A 21,977-nucleotide genomic window follows, 5' to 3' on the forward strand; every position below is an offset into this window, starting at 1 on the left:
GCTGATGTAGGACAGAAAACACAAGGGCATCTCAACATGGTGGCGCCCTCTGAAGACTTTAGAACTTCTAAGATAAAGTGTGGCCACAGAGGAGGAGCCCCGTACAAGAATGGCATGCGGTCACAGTTGGGGCCCTCTGATCACCGTGGCATCAGGATGAGAGGATTTAAAGGAAGCGTCAATGGCACCCCCCCCCGGCCTAGTACTTGGAGGCTGCCTCCAGGCACCTATTGGGTTTAGGCCTCAGCGAAGGGCATTCTACATTCAGGAAGATACCGTTGGTGTCACCAATTGACCCCCAAATGCGCACTTAATTGATGCTAATTGGCTACCTGCCACTGCCAGTCGTACCCCGCCTCCGGCAAGATCGCTCGGAGGCGGGAATACAATGGGTAGACAAACGGACGTCCAACTTTCAGAAACACTGCCACCTCCAAAACCGCCTCCACGCGGTTGATAAGATTCTGCTCTAAATGAGCAGTTCCAGTGGCGCACAAATTAATTCCAATGTTAACAATCAACTTGCTGCAGTTTCTGCAATGCTTTATAATCTAACTTCCCTGCTTGAAATATTATCATAGACCAGTTTTTCTTTCTGGAATATTCTATAAAGAATTTTGTATAAACTGCAGTTTTGTAAAAAAAAATATTTACAGTAATTTTTCCTACAGTCCATTTGAAAATCCAAAGCAACCCTTTGCTTTGGAAGTAAAAGTCAATTTGAATCAAAGATAAAAAATTGCTGAGTAGCAACCCCAGCCTCTACTGCATATTCCAATGCAAATTAGTTCCACTGCAATTGTGTGGTTTCGGTCATGTTTTGTCATATTCTAACACGAAGTGATTTGTGAGGCGTTTGAGCTGAATAACAGAGTGCAACCTGCTGGATTCATTTAAAAAACTGCATTGCCCCATGGCTGCTTTGCTATAATAGTTAGGAGTGACCAGACTATCTAACACTTGCTCATCTCCTAACTGAAATCATTTCTACTTGTTAAGAGATTAGAAATGAAGAACTCCTGTATAAGTTTTCCTCAACATAGCAGCCTTTTCTATATTTCCGTGATTGATTTTCCTGATATTTATATGTAATGCAAATACACTTATTCACAACTTATAAAATATAGAAACACATACATGTGTATGGACATACACACACAATGCACAAACCCAAACTCACAGTCATATGCACGGACCTAAACATACAAGAAGCTGGACACTATCCAGGATACAGCAGCCTGCTTGATTGGCATCCCATTCGCCACCTTAAACATTCACTCCCTCCACCACTGGTACACAGTGGCAGCAGTGTTTACCATAAGTAAAATGCATTGCAGCAACTCACCAAGCTTTCTTCGACAGTATCTCCCAAACCCATGTACTCAACACCCTAGAAGGACAAGGGCAGCAGATGCATGGGAACACCACCAATTGCAAGTTTCCCTCCAAGCCACACATCATCCTGACTTGGAACAATATCACCATTCCTTCACTGTCACTGGTTCAAAAACCTGGAACTCCCTTCTTAAAAGCACTGTGGGTGTACAGTCCACACGGACTGCAGCAAAAAGGCAGCTCACCACAACCTTCTCAAGCACAATTAGGAATGGGCAACAAATGCTATCTTCTCCAGCAACGCTCACAACCCATGGAAGAATCAAAACAAAATACCCGCACACCGACACGTACCCAAACTCACACACCCCACACATCTACACATTCCCAAACTCAAACACATACCCATCCACCGACACATACCTCCACACACCTAAGCGAACCCTCATTCACACATATCCATGCACCTAAACATACCCACACACACCCATGCACCTAAACATACCCACACTCACACATATACCCAACCGCATAAACACACACACACACACACACACAAAGATACCCAGCTCCGAGTTGGCAATATTTAATTGAAGGAGGCGCAAGCGATCGTACTGCATGCTGGAGAATCAGGCAGTAAAACAATTTACCTAGAGGTATGCTTGGAGAGGTCTCCAGCAAGCTCCTTAAGGACCTTTCTAAATTTATGGCTGTATCGTGTTCCTGCCCTACAACAATAACGAGATTCAAAATTACCTCAACAGCTTAAATTGCTTTGGGATGTCCTGAAGTTGTGTAACGTAATGTATGGAAGTTGTTTCTTCTTTCTTTCTTCATCTACAATTTATCTAATCATGTCACAATCTTTCTCATCTGCTATGGTCACTGCTCCTCTGATGTCTCCTTGCTCATTCCTTCCATTTTGCAAAAACACTTAACCAGACCATTCTGAATGTTTTTCTGCATCCCTGCACCCTCACTGTATTTAAATCACACACGTCTTCCTGCTCCCAACTCTGCTTTCCCGGATCGCAATACTGTGGGATCTCATACTTCCTACAGCCTTCCATTTCTCCAACAATCTACAGCTTTTGCAACCAAAGGTGGGCATCACCAAATCACCACATCCTAATTTACCTGATCATTTCCTGCTCTTTTCAAGCACAGAAATGTCCTGCACCTTGATCCTTCACAATTTTCTCAATAATACACATTTATACAAAAGTTCTGAAGAAGGGTCTCTGACCTGAAACGTTAACTCTGCTTCTCTCTGCACAGATGCTGCCAGACCTGCTGAGTATTTCCAGCATTTCTTGTTTTTATTTCAGATTTCCAGCAGCTGCAGTATTTTGCTTTTATTATACAAAAGTATACATGGAATATTCATCCTCTACAGTACTCTTTATTTGCCAGTGAAAATGATGACAATTATGGACGACATCTCACAGCTAATGCTGTGGCGTTGCAACTCTAAGGCTCATTTATTCATTTAAGCGGCATTAGTATTCAATATGGTACATAATTTCTGTTGCCTGAAACTGCCACCTAATGTAAAAAAGCAACAGGAAGCTAATAGATTAACCAATGTACAATTTTACGTTTAAGAAAACTGTTTTTTACTGCGTTGGATCCTGCTGCATTTAATGTACATTATACAACCCAGGGTGGCAATGTTCATATTTATCTCTTTTATTTAAATGCAGAATTAATATTCTGGGTCCAGTGCAAAGAGGAGGAATTTTGATACACTCAATTATTTAATTCCTTGAAATAGCAAACAATTAAGTGAGACATCTTCAAGGTGCCTTATTGCATGAGGATCTTATATGGCACATTTCAGATTTTTAGTTTCATGCAGCAAACTAATTTCCTATGCTAAGTTAATGATCTGGAAAACATAGTTCCTGCTCCTCAGTAGGCACAAAGAGAGGTCCCAGCACTCAAAATGAGCATTTGTGTATAAATTACCAGGCTGCCAAACCAGAAACCTATCCAAAACTCCCTAGGGTTTGTTTGTAATTTTTTCCCTGACCATCTTATTGTTAATAACATGCAAAATATCCAGAAAAGAAGTAATTTAAAAAAGCTACAGATATTGGTTGATCACCGGTTACCCCCCCCATCCCCCACCCCCATTTCTGTAACCTCCTCCAGCTCTAAAACCTTATGCTCTCCTCCAATTTCGCCCTTTTGCGCATGTGCTATTTCTATTGCTCTGCCATTAGCAGCCGTGCCTTCAGCTGCCAAGGCCCTAAGCTATGGCATTCCCTCCCTAAAACTCTCCAACTCCCTCTTCTCCTTTAAGAAAATCCTACCTCTTTGAGGAAACCTTCGGTGTTCTGTCATAGTATCATTTTAAATTTTAATTAATAACATTTCTGTGAAGTGCCTTGGGACATTTCATTATGTTAGATGTACTACATAAATGCAATAATATAAAAGCAAAATACTGTAGATGTTGAAAATCTGAAATAAAAACAAGAAATGCTCGAAATAGTCAGCAGGTCTGGCAGCACCTGTGGAGAGAGAGCAGAGTTAACGTTTCAGGTCAGTGACCTTTCATCAGAACTTCATTGAAGTGGGCGGGGGTGGGGGTAAAGGGATAAAACGGAGTCCTTTGCTGAGTACAGAATGTTTAGCGTCAGTTGTTCTGATGAAGGGTCATTGACCTGAAACGTTAACTGCTTCTCTCTACACAGATGCTGCCAGACCTATATAAATGCAAATTGTTGTTGTAGCACTGCGCACAGACAAAAAAGGTAATTTTTTCTCATGCTTGTGTTTCACGATACAGTTTTCTCACCGTCTCTGTCTTTCTGCTGTTTTCATTCCTTTCAGTATGGCTCTCACACACTTTCTGTCAGTGTATTTATCTCTCTGCATTTGTCTCCGACTCTTCTTAGCATTATTTTTCTCTCTTTAAGTAAGTCTCTCTTTCCTTTTCCTCTTTATTTTTGTTAATTCATTCATGGGATGTGGGTGTCATTGGGCAAGCCAGCATTTATTGCCCATCTCTAATTGCCCTTGAGAAGGTAGTGGTGAGCTGCCATCTTGAACTGCTGCAGTCCATGTGAGGTAGGTACACCCACAATGCTGTTAGGAAGGGAGTTCCAGGATTTTGACCCAGCAACAGTGAAGGAATGGCGATATAGTTCCAAGTCAGGATGGTGTGTGACTTGGAGGGGAACTTGCAGGTGGTGGTGTTCCCATGCATTTGCTGCCCTTGTCCTTCTAGTTGGTAGAGATCATGGGTTTGGAAGGTGCTGTTTAAGGAGCCTTGGTGTGTTGCTACAGTGCACCTTGTAGATGGTATACACTGCTGCCACTGTGCGTCCGTGGTGGAGGGAGTGAATGTTTGTGGATGGAGTGCCAAACGGGCTGCTTTGTCCTGGATGGTGTCAAACTTCTTGAGTGTTGTTGGAGCTGCACCCATCCAGGCAAGTGGAGAGTATTCCAACACACTCCTGACTTGTGTCTTGTAGATGGTGGACAGGCTTTGGGTAGTCAGGAGGTGAGTTACCCGCTGCAGGATTCCTAGCCTCTAACCTGCTCTTGTAGCCACGGTATTTACATGGCTACTCCAGTTCAGTTTCTGGTCAATGGTAGCCCTCAGAATGTTGATAGTGGGGGATTCAGTGATGGTAATGCCATTGAATGTCAAGGGGAGATGGTTAGATACTCTCTTGTTTCTCACACTCTATATATGTCTAACATGTTATTTTACTGATCTACTGAGGTTGTGTATTTTATCTTCTTGAAAGACATACCATAAAGCAAACTGGCAGTCAACATGTTAGAGGTGGGAGGAGACTGTGGCAAAGAGGACACCTGGCAGCTGCTATACCATGGGTGAGAGAGAAAAAACTGGGGCCAAGATTTGAGATGGGAGGGGAAGGTAGAACAGAAAGGGGGACAGGATCTCAAAAGTGAGCTGGGGTGGGTACTGAGCTGCAAGTGAGTGCCTACTACAAGTTAGTTGGTTAGCTGGTCTTCCTGCTGATGTCCTGATAATCCAGAACCACCATTCTGGCCAGTACTGGGGTGGGGTCTGGGAGCTGCTGCAACATGGTTGAGTGCAAAAGAAATTGGGAATTTCAGGCCTGGAAGAGAGAAGGAGACCAGACTAAGAGATTGTACATAGTCATATGTCATAGTCTTTCTCAATTGGCCACTCCTAACGTTGCTGTGCGGCACTGCACATTAATTTAACAACAGACAGCACCAGACTGTTTAAAAACAGTATAGACGCACACAAAACAAAATATTCACAAAGGATACAGACACTTTCAGAAATGATCTTGGCCATTCAGTGAGCTGGAATGGTGAACATGGAGCAAGATAAAGTGAAAGCTTTTCACATTGGAGATACTGGATTATTAAAGACAGCATTGGAGTGAAACTAAGCCAGAAACCTGCTATCAAAATGCCTGGGTCACGTAATCATGCAGCACAATTGGTTTAACCTCACTGATCTTTTTGAAGAGGAAGATTCTTAAGCTATGTATTAAATAAAAACATATTCGCTCTACAATAATGGAATCTGCTTCATTTCACTTGTGACAAACTGGATAATTCCAGTGCTTGGGAGCTCTAAGGACTGTGGGATTTGAATATCTTCAGATCATAATATCTTCAGATGGTGCTGCAAAGAATTTTTCTTATCAGCTCAGCAACCTAAGCTCCTAGTCTTTTTTTTTAGTGAATTTTGTCCTTAGCATGGTGAGAGGAATGGGACACTTTTCCATTTTCAGTATGAGTGCACACAGTCACTACACAGTCTGATATATCCCTAGATACAGAGCAAAGCTCCCTCTACTTTTGCCCAACATTCTGCCTCAGTTTCAACCTCCACAGCCCCCTTAATAGCAAATTTTCCATTCCATTCATTAGACATCCTGGATTCTCTCTGAATGAGGGTGTCTATTGAGTGACTATGAACTACAGCTTTGTAAGCATGAGACCTTGTCAATACGCTTATGAGGAACTGGATTTAGACTTCCCAACAGGACTTCACATAAAATCTTTACAGCTAATAGTCTGAGGAGACTTTTGTCCAATTAAGCAGACTGATTTGAACCATGTCTTACAGACAGAAGGCCATTCCCTAACTGCGCCACCCTCTCATCCTACCTTCATATTAGAAAGAAATATAACTTGAAAGGGCTATGCTGAATTGGACGTTTGAGCAGACAGCCTGTTATTTCAGGTTATGTGACTAAAGTGAACAAATATTAAGCCAAGATCACACAACCAGAAACTTCACAAGCAGACATTGAGGAGCAATATTTCACCCAGTGGGTGGTGAGAGTCTGGAACTCACTGCCTGAAAGGGTGATAGAGGCAGAAGTCCTTGTCACACTTAAAAAAAATACTTAGATATGCACTTGAAGTGCCATAACCTACAGGGCTATGGACCAAGAGTTGGAAAGTGAAATGAGGCTGCATTGCTCTTTTTAGGCCAACACAGACATGATGGGCAGAACGGCCTCCTCCTGTGCCACAAGTTTTCTACATTTTTAAATAAACAATCAGTTGAAAACTCATGTCTGTCCCAACTAAGTGCAAATTCTGGAAATAATGTGCTCCGTACCAAACATAATATTAGGGTGTGGCTTTAGTGTGAGTCAAAATAGTAGAATCAGTTTTGAGCTCCTGTTTCTATCATTAATGAAATAAACTGAAGTGAAGAAATACTTTGGCACACAAGGAATGTCTCCCTGAACCACCGAGCAACATGTTGCACCATCTATCAGAAGTGAATTCCTGGACTGCCTGATACCCTGCCAACTGACAGGGAGATTTTTTTTTTTATTCATTCATAGGATGTGGGTGTCGCTGGCCAGGCCAGCATTTATTGCCCATCTCTAATTGCCCTTGAGAAGGTAGTGGTGAGCTGCCTTCTTGAACTGCTGCAGTCCATGTGAGGTAGGTATACCCATAGTGCTGTTAGGAAGGGAGTTCCAGGATTTTGACCCAGCGACAGTGAAGGAATGGCGATATAGTTCCAAGTCAGGATGGTGTGTGACTTGGATGGGAACTTGCAGGTGGTGGTGTTCCCATGCATTTGCTGCCCTTGTCCTTCCAGTTGGTAGAGGTCACGGGCTTGGATGGTGCTGTCTAAGGAGCCTTGGTGCATTGCTGCAGTGCATCTTGTAGATGGTACACACTGCTGCCACTGTGCGTCCGTGGTGGAGGGAGTGAATGTTTGTAGATGGGGTGTCAATCAAGTGGACTGCTTTGTCCTGGATGGTGCCGAGCTTCTTGTGTGTTGTTGGAGCTGCACCCATCCAGGCAAGTGGAGAGTATTCCATCACACTCCTGACTTGTGCCTTGTAGATGGTGGACAGGCTTTGGGGGGTCAGGAGGTGAGTTACTCATCGCAGGGTTCCTAGCCTCTGACCTGCTCTTGTAGCCATGGTATTTATATGGCTACTCCAGTTCAGTTTCTGGTCAATGGTAGGCCCTAGGATACTGATAGTGGGGGATTCAACGATGGTAATGCCATTGAATGTCAAGGGGAGATGGTTAGATTCTCTCTTGTTGGAGATAGTCATTGCCTGGCAAAACCACATAGAATTAGATACATTAACCTTCCTGAAGTTCCAGCAAAATCAAACGATCTCTCTGCCCCGCCCTTGTAATGCATTCAATTTTAAGAGGCTAAAATACGCACCAAATAAATTAATGATCTGGTAGATTAAATCTACTCAACTTTGCAAACGTCAAATATAGATGAGATCATTGGAGGTTTGCAATTTTTGATAGAATAAAACCAAAATGGCATCCCCATGCACAAAACAGGTTCATTGTTTCTACATTGCAGAAATGTTCTTAAAGGGCTAGGCCCTTTAAATTAAGCCAAATATAGCTATCTGTTAATGTCTACATTTTGGTCCAATTCACATTGACTTGGACTTAGAAATATTTGAAATGTTTCTTTACAGAAGACAGGTAAATATTCATTAAACCATGAGACTTAATCTATTTGGGCATCACTTGCGCTCTAAGAGGCCATGATTTATTCATAATCGGTTCTTCCTCCAATTCATTTATTTTCATTATCCTGTTGGAAAACTCCAAGCACCGGCAAGTTAAGTGAACCACATCATCCTTTTTATCATGCACTCAGATGCAGTCATGACATCTCTCTTGGTCCATAGGGATTCAGCCCATTGAGATAGGAAGACTCCAAGTTCAATCTGCAGTCTGTGATATGTTAGTTGGCTTTAGTCATGGCGATGTTAAAGTTTGTTCCAGTATTCCTATGCTGTGGGGAATAGCAAATCAGTGAGGATTCTTACTTCTGATCCCTATCCATTAACCTAGTGTAAGAAGTATAGACATTGGTTGAAACCAGCATCATCCTCAGCTGCCTTCCTCTCTTTGTTCAAACAATTTTCAGATTAGCAGCATTTATAGCTGTTCTTTTCATCTTTAAGTCAAAGTCCTAAAAATTGATATTGATGTATGATGGAGGAGCAAATATAGAATATGATTCTGGTGATTTCATTGCCATGGTAAATTCCTTAACATCCCCGCCACCACCTCAACCCCCACCGCATACATAACCCACAGATGTAAAACTAGTCTTGGTGTCAAAGTTAGTTACTTTTAACATGGAAGTACCCGTTTTAAATTTGACATATTATCTGAAAACCTCACTTTAGTTGAAAATTCACATGATGGAACAGGTTACAACTGCCTGCAGAGTTCAAATTCTTAATTGTTCAGTCAATCCACTTCCTTTGCTATTTTTGTTTCTTGATCAGTTAAAGGCTTCATTATTTTAATCTGAATACAAACTGGCATAAAAGCCTGGTATTGGTCCCACAATTCCGTCTTTGAGAAAGGCATTGCCTCCTGCTTTGAGCCCTATGAAAATAAGGCCAAAAGTTTAATTAATTTCTGTTTGTGAAGGTGCTGGCTTCTGAGACACTAAAGGCTCAAACAGTTCCCTAGGGGATCCTCTGGTACCTCATCAAGTAAGTGGCTATTCCCATACGTGAACAAAGACAGTGAGAACACCAAACTTTGATCAGTCTGCTATGCCAACAGAACTACAGCAGAGCATGCCATACCTCCACTGGAACATATGAACATACGTACGAATTAGGAGCAGAAGCAGGAGTAGGCCACTTGGCCCCTCAAGACTGCTCAATCATTCAATAAGATCATGGCTGATCTGACTGTAATCTCGACTCCACATTCCCGCCTACTCCTGATAACCTTTTCACCCCCTTGCTTATCAAGGATCTATCTATCTCTGCCTTAAAAATATTCAAAGACTCTGCTTTCACTGCCTTTTGAGGAACAGAATTCCAAATTACTCACGACCCTCTGACAGAAAAAATTTCTCCTCATCTCTGTCTTCAATGGGCATCCACTTATTTTTAAACAGTGACCCCCAATTCTAGATTTCCCCACAAAGGGAAACATCCTTTCCACATCCACCCTGTCAAGTCCCCTCAGAATCTTACATGTTTCAATCAAGTCGCTTCTTACTCTTCTAAACTCCAATGGATACAGCCTAGCCTTTCCAACCTTTCCTCATAAAACAATCTGCCCATTCCAGGTATTAGTCTAGTAAACCTTCTCTGAACTGCTTGCAATGCATTTACATCCTTCCTTAAATAAGGAGACCAATACTGTACACAGTCTTCCAGATGTGGTCTCACCAATACCCTGTATAACTGAAGCAAAACCTCCCTACTTTTGTATTCAATTCCTCTCGCAATAAACAATAACATTCTATTAGCTTTCTTACTTACTTGCTGAACCTGCATACAAACCTTTTTTGATTCATGCACTAGGACACACAGATCCCTCTGCATCTCAGAGCTCTGCAATCTCTCACCATTTGGATAATATGCTTCTTTTTTATTCTTCCTGCCAAAATGGACAATTTTACATTTTCCCACATTATACTCCATTTGCCAAATCTTTTCTCACTCATTTATCCTATCCATATGCCTTTGTAGCCTCCTTGGAGACTCCATCCTAAATGGGGTAATTAAACAAAGAGCACCTTTCATGATCTCAGAATTTCCCAAAGCATTTTATTGATTAATTACTTGCGAAGTGCTGTTTAATGTAGGAAATGGGGCAACCAATTTGCACAGAGCATGCTCCAAAAAAAAGCAATGAGACAAAAGGTCATCTGTTTTTTTTTAGGTGTTGGTTAAGGGATAAATATTGGCCAGGACAGAGAGAGATCTCCCCTGCTCTTCTTTGAAGAGTGCCATGGGATCTTCTACATCCACCTAAGGAGACAGAGGTAAAGTCACATCTGAAAGACGGCACCTCCAACCATGCAGCACTCTCTTAATATTGCACTGCACTACCAGCATGGATTACGTGCTCGTCTTTTGAGTATGACTCAATCGATCTCATCCAAAATTAATTATCTTCCCCGGTAGATTTTTGCAGTCTTTCAACAGGTTCAACAGAACTCATCCTATGAGGAGGGATAGACTAGGCCTATATTCCCTAAAATTTAGAAGAATGAAGGTGATCTCACTGAAACATATGGCATTCTTAATGCGTTGATAGGATAGATGCTGGGAGGATGTTTCCCCTGGTTGGGGAATCTAGAACTAGAAGACATAGGTACAGAATAAGGGGTCAGCTACTTATGACTGAGATAAGCAGAAACCTTTTCACTCAAAGGGTTGTGGATCTTTGGAATTCTCTACCTCAGAGGGCCCTGAATATTCAATCATTGAGTATATTCAAGATGGAGATTGATAGCTTTTTGGATACTAAGGGGATTAAGGGCAATGGGAAGTGCAGGAAGGTGGGGTTGAGGCAGAAGATCAGCCATGATTGTATTGAATGGCAGAACAGGTTTGAAGGGCCAAATGGCCGACTCCTGTTCCTATTTCTTATGTTCTTATGTTCATTCTAGCTCTCACTTGGCATGTGTTCCACTGAGACCTCATGGCATACTGGGCAGAATTTCTGGAATAGCTCAGGGACTGCCTCAGAAATGAACCCTTGACATTGGGGCGGTGGTTCCAAACATGGTCACTCTCCACAGTAAGATGACTTTCTGTAAAACATGGGCACAATCCCAGTGAAACCAAGTTCTTTCCCATTTTCTGGCCTCAGATATGGAGATTCTATCTTGGCTGCCATTGGAATTTCAAGACCTGAGCATCAGCAGACTATGTCACTGCAGGGTCACCCAGCAGCCGCAGACAGTACTTTACATCAGAAATACTGGATACCAATCAGGAGTCAGAACCATAGCTGATTTTAGTTCTCCCTAGTCCAGCAGCACGGAGACCAAATGTAACTGAGATCATTCAGACCAGGCATCAATCTAAGAAAGCGTAACCCCAACATATCAGTCTGGCAACAGTTAAAGTCATGAGCTACCACTTTTCAGTCTATTGTTAAGTTTAACCCTGCAGTACAATGCTTCAACTAGCTTCTTGTTCGAGTGGCTTGCACTTTGGAGTTGCAGATTGATGTGCTACAGTGACAGATGTTTTCATTAATTCTGGGAACTCTTAGTATGTGTCAGGTTAAAGCAGTGCAGGCATGAAAAACGTGTCACTTTGCACTCTGAAAAAAAAAACAACAGAATGTAGCGGCTCTTGCAGTTTTGTTTCCCCCCTTAACCCATGCTGTGCGATAACTCATTGCCTCACCTGACTCCTTCATAGGACTCCATTCGTCACTGCCAAGTCCAATCTGTTTCAGTTACGTTACAGTGAAGGCTCAGAGGAGAAATCCTCTCCCCTGTGAAGTGCAGGGTAAACTAAAGATAAACTAGCCTGTTTTGTAATACATCAAACCTCAGGCTCTCAGCTCCCACTGGGGTTGTAGCAGAGAAAATTCCATGAATATAATAAACCTTGCCATCTTATGAAGTATTAAGAAAAATAAATCACTTCATGGACTTGCTAATGAATGGAGCTTATTAACGTTGCATAGGGAAGTAATTCTTACCGATTTTCCTCTTCCTGGAACTGCGGCTGCAAATATAGGAAAATCAGGTGGAACACCCAAAAGTGAGCCCAACGATTTTCCATACATTTGCATTAATGAGTGAAAAAGTGGGCAGGTACCATTACGGTGCACTCTTTCACACCAATTTTCCTGTATTTGCTGCACCCAGATGATTCAATAGTCCCAAATGCAGGAAACAGGAAAAGCTGTCTCGCAGAAGCTAAATAGCTGGTATTTCATATAATGCTGCTAGTGCCACTGATTTCCACTGTATTTGAGAGATGGTGGTGGTAGCCCTGGCAGGGCAAAGCACCTGCCAACTAAGGAGGGGCTTTCCTTATGCCTTTCATGGTGAGTGTAACCAGGTCATCAATAAAAAGTAAAAAAAAGACTTGCATTAAATAGCACCTTTCATGACCTCAGGACCTCGCAACCCCCTCCCCCAACCCCCACACCCACACCCCAACCCTCCCAAGCACTTTATAGCCAATGGAGTAATATTGAAGCATAGTCATTGCCGTGGGATCTTTTACGTCCACCTGTGAGGACAGACAGAGCCTCGACTTGAGGTCTAATTTGAAAGATGGCACCTCCGACAGTGCAGCACTCTCTCAGTACTGTACTGCAGTATCCGCCTTGATTTTTGTGCTGTAGTCTCTGGAGCATTTTTGAATTGTTGAGCTGTGTAGAGACTCCCTAGTAACACTGAGGATAGTTCACAGCCAGAAAACAGAGGTCAAGGTCGTGATTTTCAAGTACCTGTGCACATACACATATTTTAGCTTTGCCACCAGTGCTTTGCAGGTTAACTTTCAGAGCAGAATCAGTCAAGGAAGACAAAGGCCAGAATTTTATAGCCCCCAAATCAGGGGGCTGGTGCTGGTGGTGGTGGTGTGGTGGGGTGTACTAGGGCCGTTGGAAATTAATGACAGAACCAACAACTGCAAAGTTAACTGCATACAATTGGTCATCCATCCCCTGCACTGGGACACTAATGCAGCTATGGCAAGTTGGCATGGAGACCACAAATATTTTACTTGATAGACACGAGCAGACCAGCAGGATTACCAACGTGTAAAGACCTCAACATTGTGACTATCCACGAGATCACCATGGTACCCATTACAACAGAAGAGACCAAGGGTACCCGCTATGAGTCAGACCAGGACCTACAACAAATGCACCCAGATGGGTTCTACAGCTTGGGAGATTTCAAAGTCGATGCCATGTGTTATGACCAGGTGAGAAGGGATCTAGGGGTTCCCTCTCAGATTTTGCCCGGTTTAACTGTAACAGGGTTTAATTTTAAAATACCGTGTTTTTAGCTTCCCCTTAGTGAACTCTTGTTCACTGCTCCAATTGTAAGGCCAAGTAATCAGACAGGTTTTCTTAGATTTAAACAAGAAAAGTGGAAGTTTATTAATCTTAAACTCCAATCTGGTTAACGACTACGAATATGCGACACGACCACGCTAGCATACATATGTGATAAACACACACGCAGATAGAGACAGAAAAAGTAGAAGGAATAAAGGGGAAAAGATTGAGGCAATATCTAGTAGTTACAGCCCTTTAAGTTCAATGTGGAGTCTTTGGTTGCTGGTAAGCCTCGCAATTCGTTGGAGCCCAGTTCACACTTCAACTTGCTCGGATGCAGGAGTCTTTTCTCCCTTCAGGTTTATGTGTCTTATGTGGGTTTGGTGGCTTGGGAGAAAGTGAGAGAGAAAGAGGTTTCCTTGTTCCAGTTTCAGTTTCATAATGCCTTCTGATCCTATCTCTGTGGCACAATTCAAAAAACCCCAGGTTTCCCAGCAGGTTAGTCATGTGACTAGCTCCTTATTTGGAACAGTCTGTCCTGCAAGGTTTGTGGATTGTATTACCTTAGCAGCCTCTGGAATGCACATCCTTACATCTTCAATGTCTGGTGATCAAAATCCATTTGGGTTAATTGGAGCAAGGAATAGTCCTTTGTCTCCACAAGCAGTGTCTCTTAGTATGCAAATGTCCTTCCAGCCCAGTGTCTGGCGATCTTCAAACAAGTAATTTCTTCACTCCAGCAACAGTTTAAAGTCAATGTTCATATGACAAAAATAATATGCCTCATTCTTGGCAGGTCGGGGTCTGCATGACATATGCTACACCTTAGAGCTAAACCTATGGATATGGGCTTACCGTCACCAGCAGAAATCATGTTTGGCAGACAAGTGAGAATGATTCTCCCAAGCCATCATCTATCCAAATTCGCTGAGATGCACGAGACACTGCTCGAAAAACAAGGGACAATGAAGATGGTGCATAACCAACATGCAGGGTAGAACTACCTCAACTACATTTAGGACTAAAGGTAAGGGTCATACACCCCACAATGAGAACACGGTTATGCACAGAGATATCCAAAGTATGCAGTGAGCCTAGGTCTTATGAGGTTGCAACATTTAATGGAGCAGTGTTGAGGAGAAATCGAAGCCAATAACAGAAGTGTGCAATACTCCAATTGCGCACAGCGGACTTGAAAGAACATACTCCAACGATGAGGTGTGACGGAACAACAGGACAACTACCAGCACATTGACAACGCGTATACAAGCCAACACCAGCCAAGGGTGAAATCCACAGCCCCACAAGGTTATACCATAACAAAATAGAAGAGTTGTCAAACCACCGAAACTATATATGGACTCTTCAGTTTCTGTGCTCATAAATTTCACAATCCCCATCTTTATACTTGTACGTTTTATAATCTCTATCTCTGTATAACTAATTTTGATATTGTCCAATTTTATGTGTTTCTACTTGTAGCGTACAAGACTTATCTTTGGAAAGAACGGGGATGTTGTACGATCGTTTTAAGAGTGATGTCCCTTTAAGAACTCAGTTTGCTAATGGGCTAAGTAACAGGGTGTAGTCATGTGACTAGAAGCCATAGTCACTCTGCACAGTAACACCCTGGACAAAGGTTCTGTATATACTTTGCTCTGTATTGTGTGTATTAGTTTTGTTGTTAATAAACCTTCTAGAGCTCTTCAAGGAACAGGAATCCACATACCTCATTGTGTTGCTTAGGATAACACAAAGAAACTCATATTTATTCCTCAATCAACATCACAAAGAACGATTTCTGGTCATTATCACATTGCGGTTTGTGGGAATTTGCTGTGTGCAAATTGGCTGTTGCATTTCCTAAATTACAACAGTGACTACACTTCATAATTATTTCATTGACTGTGAAGTGCTTTGGGATGTCTTGAGGTCATCATTTGTCTCTTTCATAAATCTTCATTGGATTGTACAGCCACGGTTATTAAACTAGGGTGCAATTATTATTTGTTTTAAAGTGTGTTCCAAGGCTGCAACTAATCATGGGACACATCATTGTAACGGCTATCCTGTTTTAAATTCACTGAGAAATGTTACTTCTAAAACTAACTCACGTTCTAGCTATATGTCAGTGAAATTCTTCCCACAACTCCCCAACTAACAACTAGGGTTTGGCTCCTGACCTCATTCCAGCCTTGGTCCAAACATGGACAAAATAGCTGAACTCCAGAGGTGAGGTGAGAGTGACTGTCCTTGACATCAAGGCAGCATTTGACTGAGAATGGCATCAAGGATCTCTAGCAAAACAGGAATCAATGGGAATCGGGGGGAAACTCTCTGATGGATGTGGTTTCTTCCATTCATTTTTTTTGTGGGCTGTGGGTGTCGCTGGCAAGGTCAGCATTTATTGCCCATCCCTAATTACCCTTGAACTGAGTGGCTTGCTAGGCCATTTCAGAGGGCATTTTAAGAGTCAACCATGTTGATGTGGGTCTGGAGTCACATGTAGGCCAGAGCAGGTAAGGACAGCAAATTTCCTTCTCTAAAGGACATTAGTGAACCAGATGGGTTTTTACAATAATCGACAATGGTTTCATATTGTTCATTAGACCAGCCATCTTATTCCAGATTTATTAATTGAATTCAAATGTTATCATCTGCAGTGGTGGGATTCAAACCCATGCCCCCAGAACATTAGCCTGGGCTCCAGATTACTAGTCCAGTGACATTACCCCTATGCCAGCACCTCCCCTTGGTTGTCGGAGGTCAACCATCTCAGTCCCAGGACATCACTGCAGGACATCAGGGTAGTGTCCTAGGCTCAACAATCTTCAGCTGCTTCATCAATGACCTTCCCTCACTCATAAGGTCAGAAGTGGGGATATTCGCTGATGACTGCACAATGTTCAGCACCATTCACGACTCTTCAGATACTGAAGCAGTCCGTGTAGAAATGCAGCAAGACCTGGGCAATATCCAAGCTTGGCTGACAAGTGGCAAGTAACATTCGTGCCACACAAGTGCTAGGAAAAGACCATCTCTAACAAGAGAGAATCTAACCCTCTCCTCTTGATGTTCAATGGCATTACCATCGCTGAATCCCCAACTATCAACATCCTGGGTGTTATCATTGACCAGAAACCGAACTGCACCAACCACATAAATGCTCTGACTATAAGAGCAGGTCAGAGGCTGGGAATTCCGCTGCGAGTAACTCACCTCCTGTCTCCCATGCCTGTCCACCATCTACAAGACACAAGTCAGGAGTGCGATGGAATACTCTTCACTTGCCTGGATGGGTGCAGCTCCAACAACATTCAAGGAGCTCCACTCCATCCAGGACAAAGTAGCCCACTTGATTGACATCCCATCCACCACCTTCAACATTCATTCCCTTCACCGCTGACGCACAGTGTCAGCAGTGTGTACCATCTACAAGATTCACTGCAGCAACTCATCGAGGCTCCTTCGACAGCACCTTACAAACCCGTGACCTCTACCACCTAGAAGAACAAGGGCAGCAGGTGCATGGGAACACCACCACCTGTAAGTTCCCCTCCAAGACACTCACCATCCTGACTTGGAACTATATCACCGTTCCTTCACTGTCGCTGGGTCAAAATCCTGGCATGCTCTTCCTAAAAGCACTCCTGGGTGTACCTTCTCATGGGCAATTAGGGATGGGTAATCAATGCTGGCCTAGCCAACAAGGCCCGCATCCCATGAACAAATAAAACGAAACACACGGTAAATGTCATGATTCAATTCACACCACATATAAAACCACACAAAAAGGAGAGAATGCATACTTCTAATTACCAGTTACAGCTATAATAGCAGGTATTTCAGTTCAGTGAAACCACTGTTCCCATTTCAACAGATGGTATTTAACAGGGTTTCATGCTAGTGTTTTGGTTCAGAAAGGGATCATCTATCTCATATATATTACATATACATTGTTATAGATATGTAAAGCCATTTAGATACCAAACATCTAGTTGCTGACTGTGACTGTGAAATTGGTGCTGTTTATTGCATTTCCACCAGAAGGAGAAGAAAAGACAATTACCGGCTGCCATCAAAGCAGACAAGCCAACAACACTCAGATAAGAGCAAATGGAAAGTCTTCAGACAACGTAGCACATTAAATTGCTAAGTTTCTGAAAACAAGGCATTGTGTGTTTGAATAGTGTCACAGTACACAGTTCAATTGCTCACATTAGTGCCAGATTTCAAAAAATAAATATGTCCAATACTACCTTATTTATTCTTGACTGATTTTTTTTAAAGGAATATTTTTTTCAAATCATAGTCGAGCTAATACGATGTTCAGTTTTACTCACCAGCCACTAAAAGGCTTCATTTGCAGTAGAAACAACATAGAAAAGATTGAATCTGAGTGTAAAGAAAATGGGCTGAATGAATATAGTCCAGAAGGAAAGCAGTTGGGTTGATTTCATCAAATATAAGAAATCAAATGGTCCATAGAAAGTAAATCTAGATATTATTTTTCTTTCTTAAGTTGACACTGACAAGGTAGCATTTAATACCCATCTCTAATGCCCTGAGTGCCAAAAGTTAACCACATAGCGTGAAACTGAAATCACATGTGAACCAGGCTGAGTAGGGGCACCAGGTTCCTTTTCTTGAGAAACGTTATTGATCCTGTTACGTATTTATAACAAACTGGTAGCTTCCACGGTCCATTTTGGTGTCCTCTCACAAATCAGCAGAGTTATTGAATTCAATTTCACAACTGGGCACTGTGGGATTTAAACACACGGCTTTGTATATGGACAAGTCTTTTAACCACTAGACTACTGTATCCATAAATACATCAAGAAGGATCAGAGAGAGAAAGTGAAATTTAATGGAAAGTAAATTTGGAATGGAGAACAAAAAAACTTGTTTCGTCGAAGAATGCTGAATGTTGGAATATACCAAACAAGGCAATAGGAGTAAAATACTGGAGTTATTCAAAATACAATAAGGTGCTATGATGGGAGAGCTAATGCACTAATGTTGATGAGCATCAATGGCCTTTTCCCATCCTTGATTTTTCTTGTCTTCTAATTGTAAATCACAATGTAAGTAAATAGTGAGATTCAGGTGTCCCTGACAGCAGCCACTGACAGCAGCTACAACACTCACAAGGATCAGGCATTTCACTGAAGGTCCTATATTTGAACCATAATTTATTACTTAAATGGCTTCGGGAAAGCAGTTAAATGGATTTTTTTTTAAAGTATTACTTCTGATTCATTTTCATTGAGGCAGGATGACTTATCCTTATGGCGTATTTTGGTGTTATGAATATTTTGAACATACATTAAACCATACATTGGGTTTTACAAATAGGATGACAACTGTACATAACTAACGTTTACTGAGAGCGCACCTCCTGTCAGGTAACACTTTCACATGACATGCTTTGTCTATCACACTTCATTGAATTTAGAAACTCATTTTATAGATTAATTCATCCAGGGAGGGACAGATAGTGAGGGGAAGAATTTGAATCGCAGGGAGAGAGATCGGATCACGGGGAGAGAGAGATCAGATCATGGGGAGAGAGAGATCAGATCACGGGGAGAGAGATCAGATCACGGGGAGAGAGAGATCAGATCACGGGGAGAGAGATCAGATCACGGGGAGAGAGAGAACAGATCACGGGGAGAGAGATCAGATCACAGGGAGAGAGATCAGATCACGGGGAGAGAGATCAGATCTCGGGGAGAGAGATCAGATCATGGGGAGAGAGAGATCATATCATGGGGAGAGAGATCAGATCACGGGGAGAGAGACATCAGATCACGGGGAGAGAGAGATCAGATCATGGGGAGAGAGATCAGATCACGGGGAGAGAGAGATCAGATCACAGGGAGAGAGAGATCAGGGATCCGTGCTGGGACCACTGTTGTTTTTGATATACAGAAATGATTTGGAGGAAAGCATAGATGGTCTGATTAGCAAGTTTGCAGATGACACTAAGATTGGTGGAGAAGCAGATAGTGAAGGGGACTGTCAGAGAATACAGCAGAATATAGATAGATTGGAGAGTTGGGCAGAGAAATGGCAGATGGAGTTCAATCAGGGCAAATGCGAGGTGATGCATTTTGGAAGATCCAATTCAAGAGTGAACTATACAGTAAATGGAAAAGTCCTGGGGAAAATTGATGTACAGAGAGATTTGGGTGTTCAGGTCCATTGTTCCCTGAAGGTGGCAACGCAGGTCAATAGAGTGGTCAAGAAGGCATACGGCATGCTTTCCTTCATCGGACGGGTATTGAGTACAAGAGTTGGCAGGTCATGTTACAGTTGTATAAGACTTTGGTTCGGCCACATTTGGAGTACTGCGTGCAGTTCTGGTCGCCACATTACCAAAAGGATGTAGATGCTTTGGAGAGGGTGCAGAGGAGGTTCACCAGGATGTTGCCTGGTATGGAGGGCGCTAGCTATGAAGAGAGGTTGAGTAGATTAGGATTATTTTCATTAGAAAGACGGAGGTTGAGGGGGGACCTGATTGAGGTGGACAAAATCATGAGATGAATAGACAGAGTGGATAGCAAGAAGCTTTTTCCCAGAGTGGGGGATTCAATTACTAGGGGTCACGAGTTCAAAGTGAGAGGGGAAATGTTTAGGGGGGATATGCGTGGAAAGTTCTTTACGCAGAGGGTGGTGGGTGCCTGGAACACGTTGCCAGTGGAGGTGGTAGACGCGGGCACGATAGTGTCTTTTAAGATGTATCTAGACAGATACACGAATGGGCAGGAAGCAAAGAGATACAGACCCTTAGAAAATAGACGACATGTTTAGATAGAGGATCTGGATCGGTGCAGGCTTGGGGGGCCGAAGGGCCTGTTCCTGTGCTGGAAATTTCTTTGTTCTTTGTATGGGGAGAGAGATCAGATCACGGGGAGGGAGAGATCAGATCACGGGGAGAGAGAGATCAGATCACGAAGAGGGAGAGATCAGATCACGGGGAGAGAGATCAGATCACGAGGAGGGAGAGATCAGATCACGGGGAGGGAGAGATCAGATCACGGGGAGGGAGAGATCAGATCACGGGGAGAGAGAGATCAGATCACGGGAGAGAGATCAGATCACGGGGAGAGAGATCAGATCACGGGGAGAGAGAGATCAGATCTCGGGGAGAGAGAGATCAGATCACGGGGAGAGAGAGATCAGATCACGGGGAGAGAGAGATCAGATCACGGGGAGAGAGAGATCAGATCACGGGGAGAGAGATCAGATCACGGGGAGAGAGAGATCAGATCACGGGGAGAGAGAGATCAGATCACGGGGAGAGAGAGATCAGATCAGAGGGTGAGAGATCAGATGGGGAGAGAGATCAGATCACGGGGAGAGAGATCAGATCATGGGGAGAGAGAGATCAGATCACGGGGAGAGAGGTCAGATCACGGGAAGAGAGAGATCAGATCACGGGGAGAGAGAGATCAGATCACGGGGAGAGAGAGATCAGATCACGGGGAGGGAGAGATCAGATCACAGGGAGAGAGATCAATCACAGGGACAGAGATCAGATCACGGAGAAAGAGATCAGATCACAGGAAGAGAGCGATCACAGGGAGAGAGAGATCAATTCATGGGGAGAGAGATCAGATCACAGGGAGAGAGAGATCACAGGGAGAGAGAGACGACAGGGAGAGTGAGATCAGATCACAGAGAGCGACAGATCATGGGGAGAGAGCGATCAGATCACAGAGAGCGCAATAATGGGGAGAGAGCGATCAGATCACAGAGAGCGCGATCATGGACAGAGAGCAATCAGATCACAGAGATAGCGATAATGGGGTGACAGAGATCAGATTATAGGAATTCTGAAGAAGGGTCACTGGCCTGAAACGTTAACTCTGCTTTTCTCTCCACAGATGCTGCCAGGTGAGCTGAGTATTTCCAGTGTTTCATGTTTTTATTTCAGATCGCAGGGAGCGGGGAGACAGTGGCGTAGTGGTAATGTCACTGGATGAGTAATCCAGAGCCCCAGGCTAAAGCTCAGGGACATGGGATCAAATGCCACTGTGGCAGCTGGTGAAATTTGAATACAAGTAATAAAAGTCTGGAATTAAAAGCTTGTCTACTGATGGCCATCAAACCATTGTCAATTGTTGTAAAAATGCATCTGGTTGACTAATGCTCTTCAGAGAAGAAAATCTGCTGTCCTTACCTGGTCTGGCCTACATATGACTCCAGACCCACAGCAATGTGGATAACTTTTAAACGCCTTCTGAAATGGCCTAGCAAGCCACTCATTTCAAGGGCAATTCGGAATGAGCAATAAATGCTGGCCTAGCCTATGATGCCCACAGCCCAGGAACAAATTTTTAAAAAAAGATCGGGTCACAGATCAG

General features: G+C 43.0%; 1 protein-coding gene across 5 annotated transcripts in view; it reads right to left on the reverse strand.

Annotated features, from left to right (window-relative positions):
* The window catches only part of LOC137369795 (receptor-type tyrosine-protein phosphatase mu-like), a 991,520-nt gene that overhangs the window by 170,355 nt on the left and 799,188 nt on the right, over positions 1-21,977 (reverse strand). The window lies entirely within an intron of this gene.

Source organism: Heterodontus francisci, chromosome 5, assembly GCF_036365525.1.
Source record: "Heterodontus francisci isolate sHetFra1 chromosome 5, sHetFra1.hap1, whole genome shotgun sequence".
NCBI classification, from domain to species: domain Eukaryota; kingdom Metazoa; phylum Chordata; class Chondrichthyes; order Heterodontiformes; family Heterodontidae; genus Heterodontus; species Heterodontus francisci.